The sequence below is a fragment of the Belonocnema kinseyi genome, chromosome 9 (genome assembly GCF_010883055.1).
Source record: "Belonocnema kinseyi isolate 2016_QV_RU_SX_M_011 chromosome 9, B_treatae_v1, whole genome shotgun sequence".
NCBI classification, from domain to species: Eukaryota; Metazoa; Arthropoda; class Insecta; order Hymenoptera; family Cynipidae; genus Belonocnema; species Belonocnema kinseyi.
In genome coordinates, this window is record NC_046665.1 from 4,342,225 (window position 1) to 4,349,095 (window position 6,871).

The 6,871-nt window shown below is 33.5% G+C and overlaps 1 protein-coding gene across 1 annotated transcript in view; it reads right to left on the minus strand.

Moving 5' to 3' along the window:
* The window catches only part of LOC117179665 (dnaJ homolog subfamily C member 13), a 231,313-nt gene that overhangs the window by 56,057 nt on the left and 168,385 nt on the right, over positions 1–6,871 (minus strand). The window lies entirely within an intron of this gene.

Below are 6,871 nucleotides of genomic sequence, written 5' to 3' on the forward strand. Positions count from 1 at the left end.
AGAAAAGGGATGGGAATTATAGACAACATCTAGGTACTCACATACTTAGTAAACAGAAATTTGGGGAGAAAGAAAGATAAACTATTCGCATTGTTCATCGATTTCAAAGCAGCGTTTGACTCAGTGAACAGAAAAGTGCTATAGCATGCAATGAAAGAAAGGTTTGTAGAGGAAAAGTTGGTGGAGAGGGTAAAAGAAATATTTACTGAAACCAGGATTAGCGTCAAAGTAGGAAAGAAAAGAGGGCAGGTTTTCTGGAGAGGAAGAGGTCTAAGGCCAGGAGGAACAGGTTCGGCAAATTCACTGGATTAGGATGCATACTTTTTTTAATTTTGCAGAAAAGGTAAAGGCAATGAGGGTGAGTGGATGCAGAAAGGGCAGAGAGTGCGGACATCGAGTGTAAAGGAAGAAAGGTGAAGAAGAAGGAGATTAATTGAAAGGAAGAAGGTTTTCAGACAATTATACTCTTACGCATACGCGGACGATATATTTCTGTTAGTAGATGATGAGAAGGGGATGAACTTAATGATGAGAATCTTCTAAGAGTACATGGGAGCAAAAGATTTGACGGTGAACGTAGATCAGGGAAAGGTGATGTGCTTCACAAATAGAAAAAGCAAAATAAATTACGTCTGGAAGATGAACGGACAAAAATTGGAAGTTGTGGAAGAGTTCTGTTACCTAGGTTTTTTGTTTGAGGCAGAAGGAGGAAACGAACTGCAGGTGAGGAAAAGAATTGAATGTACAAGGGAAGTGATGGGCCAAGTATGAGGTATAGGAAAGAGAAGGTTCAAGCACGATTAGAGAATGAGGGTCTGGTTGTTTGATGTGTTGGTTTGGGCGATGTTGTATTATGGAGTGGAGATCTGAGGTTGGAAGGAACATAAGAAAGTAGAGACCATACATGATCAATTTCTGAGGTTAGTAATGCTGGAGTTGTCCAGGATACCAAAAATACGCAACCACCAAAAACACGCAACAGAACCAAACATTTTTTGGAACTTGTCGGCTAGAATTTTTTTTTATCCGCCATTAGAAGAAACGACATATTGAAATTGTATGTACGTATAATGTTAGTTGCAAGTATGCATGCAATCCCGAAAGACAGTATCTTTTATCGCGCGTTTTCTTTTGTATATTGGCTATAAAATATGGCCTAGATAATTTTTACATTATTCTAAATAATCATTGACCCCTCTGATTAATTAAGAATTCAATTAAATTTTTGGAATTCGCTGAATTCTTGTAAAAGCATGAAGATCTTTTTAACTATTTCAAAGTTTAGCAGCTTTGGTCGACGGGTAAACTGCTACTGAATTAAAACGCTATCTTTTTGATTAATTCTGCAAATTCTGCAGAAATCGTTGAATTCAATTAAAATTCTATGATTAAAAAAAATTGAATTCTTCTAAAATCTTTAGAATTCGCTTTGAATTGTTGTGAATTCCTTGAATTCATTCGAATTCTGGAAATTCTTTTGATTTCTTAGAATTCTGCAGAGTTAAAGAAACGAGTGCATCCTAGTTCAGTGGTAGTTCACCGTTGACCAAAGTTGATTTGTTTGGAAATAGAGGGAAAAAATCAGACGTTTTCACAAGAATTCAGAAAATTATAAATAAATGTACATGTTTCCTGCTTTATTCAAGAGAATTCAAAGATATTCAACAGAATTTAAAACATCACAAATTAATTCTAAGTAATGGAGGTAATTCTCTCGAATTCAAAAGATTGAGGAATTCAAATTAAATTAATTCAATGTACAACCATACTCCATTTTTCTTCCCTTTTTAATTCTTGGCAGATATTCTGGTTCCTTCAACCCTTGACCATCATATACCTTCTATTGTACCTCGACTCTATAATCGCTGTCCATCTATCTTCTTGTTCTTTTATTAATAGCTCTTACTCGATGTCCTGCCGTTCCATAACCCCTTCTCGTATATTACAAACCCTTCTCATTTTTCTCCTTTATTCCTCCCATTCTGAATTTTCCAAATTAACTCTCGCTTCATTGTTCTGAATTTCCCCCAAACATGACTGTGTTATTCTGCATCCCTCTCCCCTTCTTAGCTTTTCTTCAAACTTCCAGGCTGTCTTAATATGTATAGTAAACATTTTTTCCTTCCCTAATTCTTCCCTTAACATGTATCCTGGACAACTCCAGCTAACCCCCATTACCCACCTGAGAAATAGATCACGTATACTCTCTACTTTCTTATGTTCCTTCCAACCTCAGATCCCCACTCCATAATACAACATCGCCCGAACCAACACATCAAAAAAACAGACCCTCATTCTCCAATCGTGCTTGAACCTTCTATTTCCTATACCTCATACTTGGCCGATCACTTTTCTTGTACATTCAATTCTTTTCCTCACCTGCAGCTCGTTTTCCCCTTCTGCCTCAAACAAAAAACCTAGGTAACAGAACTCCTCCACAACTTCCAATTTTTGTCCGTTCATCTTCCAGACGTAATTTATTTTGCTTTTTCTATTTCTGAAGCACATCACCTTTCCCTGATCTACGTTCACCGTCAAATCTTTTGCTCCCACATACTCTTCGAAGATTCTCATCATTAAGTTCATCCCCTTCTCATCATCTGCTAACAGAAATCTATCGTCCGCGTATGCGTAAGGCTGAAAACCTTCTTTCTTTCAATTAAGCTTCTTCTTCTACCCTTTCTGCAGCCACTCACCCTTATTGGCTTTACCTTTTCTGCAAAATTAAAAAAAGTGTGCATCCTAATCCAGTAAATTTGCCAAACCCGTTCCTCCTTTCTCTTGCTCCTTTGGCTTCCCCTTTAAGTCTACCAGCACCATATTAAATAGTAACGGACTCAAAGGGCATCCTTGCCTTAGACCTCCTTCTCTCCAGAAAATCTGCCCTTTTTTCTTTCCTACTTTGACGCTAATCCTGACTTCAGTAAATATTTCTTTTATCCTCTCCACCAACTTTTCCTCTACAAACCTCTCTTTCATTGCATGCCATAGCACTTTTCTGTTCACTGAGTCAAACGCTGCTTTGAAATCGACGAACAATGCGAATAGTTTCGCTTTTTTCTCCCCAAATTTCTGTTAACTAAGTATATAAGTACCTAGATGTTGTCTATAATTCCCATCTCTTTTCTCAATCCCGTCTGATATATACGAGGGGTGTTCAAAAAGTAAGTTTCCCTGCTCCGGGAAAAAAGCAAAACACAATTTTTAGGTTAAAGTAACAAATGTATTTATTGTTTGACTTATAAACTATTTTTCTACAAAGTCCCCTTGGACTTGAATAGATTTTCTATACCTATTCTCAAGCTTTGACAAACCTTGTTTATAAAAATCCATTGCCTGTTTTTTAAAGAATAAATTAACAAAGTCTTTCACTTCATCATTTGAATTGAAGTGATGGCCACCCAAACTTTCCTTTAACTTAGGAAAAAGAACTCACTTGGTGCGATATCTGGAGAGTAGGATGGGTGATCAAAAATTTTCCATTTGAATTTTCCCAGTAAGGTTTGTGTTTTTTTTTGCTGAATGAGGCCGTGCATTGCGGTTAAAAAGCAACACTTTTCTCCATAATTTTCCAGGACGCTTTCGTTTAATGGCACTTTTAAGTTTATTTAGCACTTCACAGTAACGATCTGCACACTCATGCATTTGTGACCATAAATATGCACTAATTCAGTGTGAATTTCGTTGCAATTAAGCCCTTTTGCAGTTAAGAAGCGAATAACTGCACGCAACTCACAAGTGGACATGTTTTCCACAGGTAGCTCCATGGTTTCCGAGCCGGTACTGACGAAAAACATTTTTCCGGCAGCTAAGACCGGTTCCGCTCTTATCGGTATATCCTAAACTAAAACTATGTTCGGTCCCAGCTCGCTAGATGGCGCTAGGGAAAAACGGCAGACTAGGGAAACTTACTTTTTGCACACCCCTCGTGTATATATATATATATATATATATATATATATTATAGCTGATTGGCATGACAGTGAGCCCTCTGTATTTCTCTACCTTCTTTCGTTCACATTTTTTTGACAAGAGGTACCACCAGTCCTGTCATCCACTCTTCCGGCCACCCTTCCCCTTTCCAGACCTTGGTGCAGATCTTTCACATGCCGTCTCTAGTCCATTCTCCTCCATACTTCATCGATTCGTTCTTCATCACATACTTTCCTGTCACCTTGTTTCTTTTTAGCCTATTTATTGCCTCATCCACTTCTTCTCTTCTTATTTCGTTCCCTTTCTCCATTTCTCCTTGGACTATCCTTTTCTTTTCCCCTTTGATCTTATTTTTCTCTCCCCCTAATAGACCCTTCAAATAATCCGTCCATTCCTCCATTTATAATTCTTTATTACCACCCTTCCTTTCTCCTTTATCCCTATATATCACATCCCACAACCTACCTTCTTTGATCGCTTATTCTACTTCTGATTTATATTCCTACTTTCCCCTTTGTCTTTTTCTTTCCAGCACGTTCTCATGTTCTTTCTTTCCTGCTATACTCCTCCTTCTCCACTTCCCTTTTTCTCAATTTTCTTACACACACTTTCATTTACTTTTATTAAAGTAGAAGCATTTGTTACTGACTGGCCACCCAAATCCACAGATTTAACTTTACGTTTTATTTGTGAGGTTATTTGAAGTCCAAGGTGTACACCAATAAGCTAAGGATTCTAGCTTAATGGAAAGCCAACATAAGACGTGAAATCGCCGCCATATCGACCGAGACATTGGCCAACGAGATGGAAAACGCCGAAAAAGAGTACATTTGCCCGTCAGGGCCAAAGGTGATCGCTTGCGCAATATCATTTTCAAAAAGTAGAGAGAACAAATCTCCTTAAATTAAAATAAATGATCATCGAAATGAACAACAAAAGGATGGTTTTTTCAGTGTTTTTTTTCAGAAAAAAAGTATTTTTTCATATTTTTAACATAATAATTCAACGAGCGCATGTCTTTCAAACTGCAAGCTGACTCTGCATTTTAATATCTGATAGATTAATATCATTTATTATCATTGTTTTAACAATAATTAATTAATTAAGAAAATACTAATACTCGATGATAGAAGTATTCTAATTATAATTTACATAAATTTGTTTCAAATTAAATATTCAATTTTAGGGTCCAAATATCTATTACTTTTATTTCAACAATTATTTTGTTCAAATTTTGTAATTTAAAAAAAATTTTAGTCTTTTAATTTCATTTTTGTAACCAATTCCAGTTTTTATACAATTTTCATTTTTAATTAATTACTTTTTTTTAGCAATTTTATCATTTTTCAAATTCTATCATTTGTTTAAATTATATTTTTGAATCTATTTCTTCTTCTGAAATTTAATTTTTAAAATTATTTTTTAACTAAATTTATTTTTGAAAAACGTATTTATTTTTTAAAAATATTTTATGTTTTAATATCTAATAGATTAATATAATTTATTATCATTGCTTAAATAATAATAAATTAATTAAGGGAATAATAATACTGGATGATAAAAGTATTCTAATGAAAATTCACATAAATTTTTTTTAAATTTATTTTTCAATATTAGGGTCAAAAATATCTATTTCTTTTATTTCCCTGCGGGAAATAATGGTATTACTGGTATAACATTGGGTATAACCATTTCATTGCTTAGTTTAAGATGTTTATGCTAATTATCCATTTTTAAATGATCAATTCTTGAATCTATGAAGAACAACTGTTGTCAGTGGGGGCTGCTTATTATATCCTGAATATTGAGCTTCCTAAATTTAATTATTTTATGAAAATAATTTATATGAATAACTCACACTTGGAGAAAAATAGAGGTTCTTCTCTGTTAAAGTCCATATGAAATTGATAAGCGATGCGCTCGCTCAATTATTTTTTTTTCTGAAAAAAAATACACAAAAGTTTATCCACTATGAAGATTAAGTTATTTTTTAATTTTGAAATAAACTGTTTCTTAGTACGTTGTGTGCCCTTTTATAAACTTGTCCTCTTCTCAGTAGAGATAAAATTGGTCAAATTTTAATACATCAATTAAATTCTAAAAAAATTTGAGGCATCTCGAAAGTTGCATAAAATTGAAAACATTTGTAGGCTCGTAGCAAGCCTTTGATATAATATTTTCTCTCAAAACTTTTTTTGGAAATATTCAAAAACTTATTCGAGGTCTTTCAACAATTTTATAATCCTGCAAAACTAAAAAATCATATTAAATTTTCCATGGAATAGTAACAAAAAAATTTAGTATCCAAAAATCTTTAAAAATCTTCAAAAGGCTAAAAATTGTAATCTAAAAATCTTCAAAAATCTACATTTTGTTAAAATTTTGTTGAAATATTTTCAAATTTGTGTCCATTTTTTTAATGTCTAGATCTTTGAAAAAAGAATTTCAAAATAATTCGAAGTTATCTTACCTTTGTCCAAATTATTGAAAAATTGAAAAAATGCTCTGAAATCGAAGCTTAAATAATAATTAGGATATATTTTAAGTTTCTTCCTATAATTTCATTTTATTCATCTCTTTCAAAGTGTGAGCAAGTTCAAAAACGATAGTGTGATAGCAAAATGTGAAGAGCAGAATTATTTTGCTATATTATAAGACATTCAAAACTAAAATATTCTATTTTATCCAGAATGTTTAATTGTTTATAAACATTCGAAAATAATTTTTAGCATCGAACTGAATGACTATTTTTTGTTTCTCTTTTGCAAATATGAAATATGGACTTTCATTTCAATATTAAAATAATTGTGAAAATCTAACCTAAAAGGGTCAAAACCCCGTTATTTTGATGTGTTCGAGGCCCCGTAACATCGCGAAAAAATTTTTTTTCACAAACTGACAATGGCATCGTAAAGAACTACTCTTTACCTTCAAAATG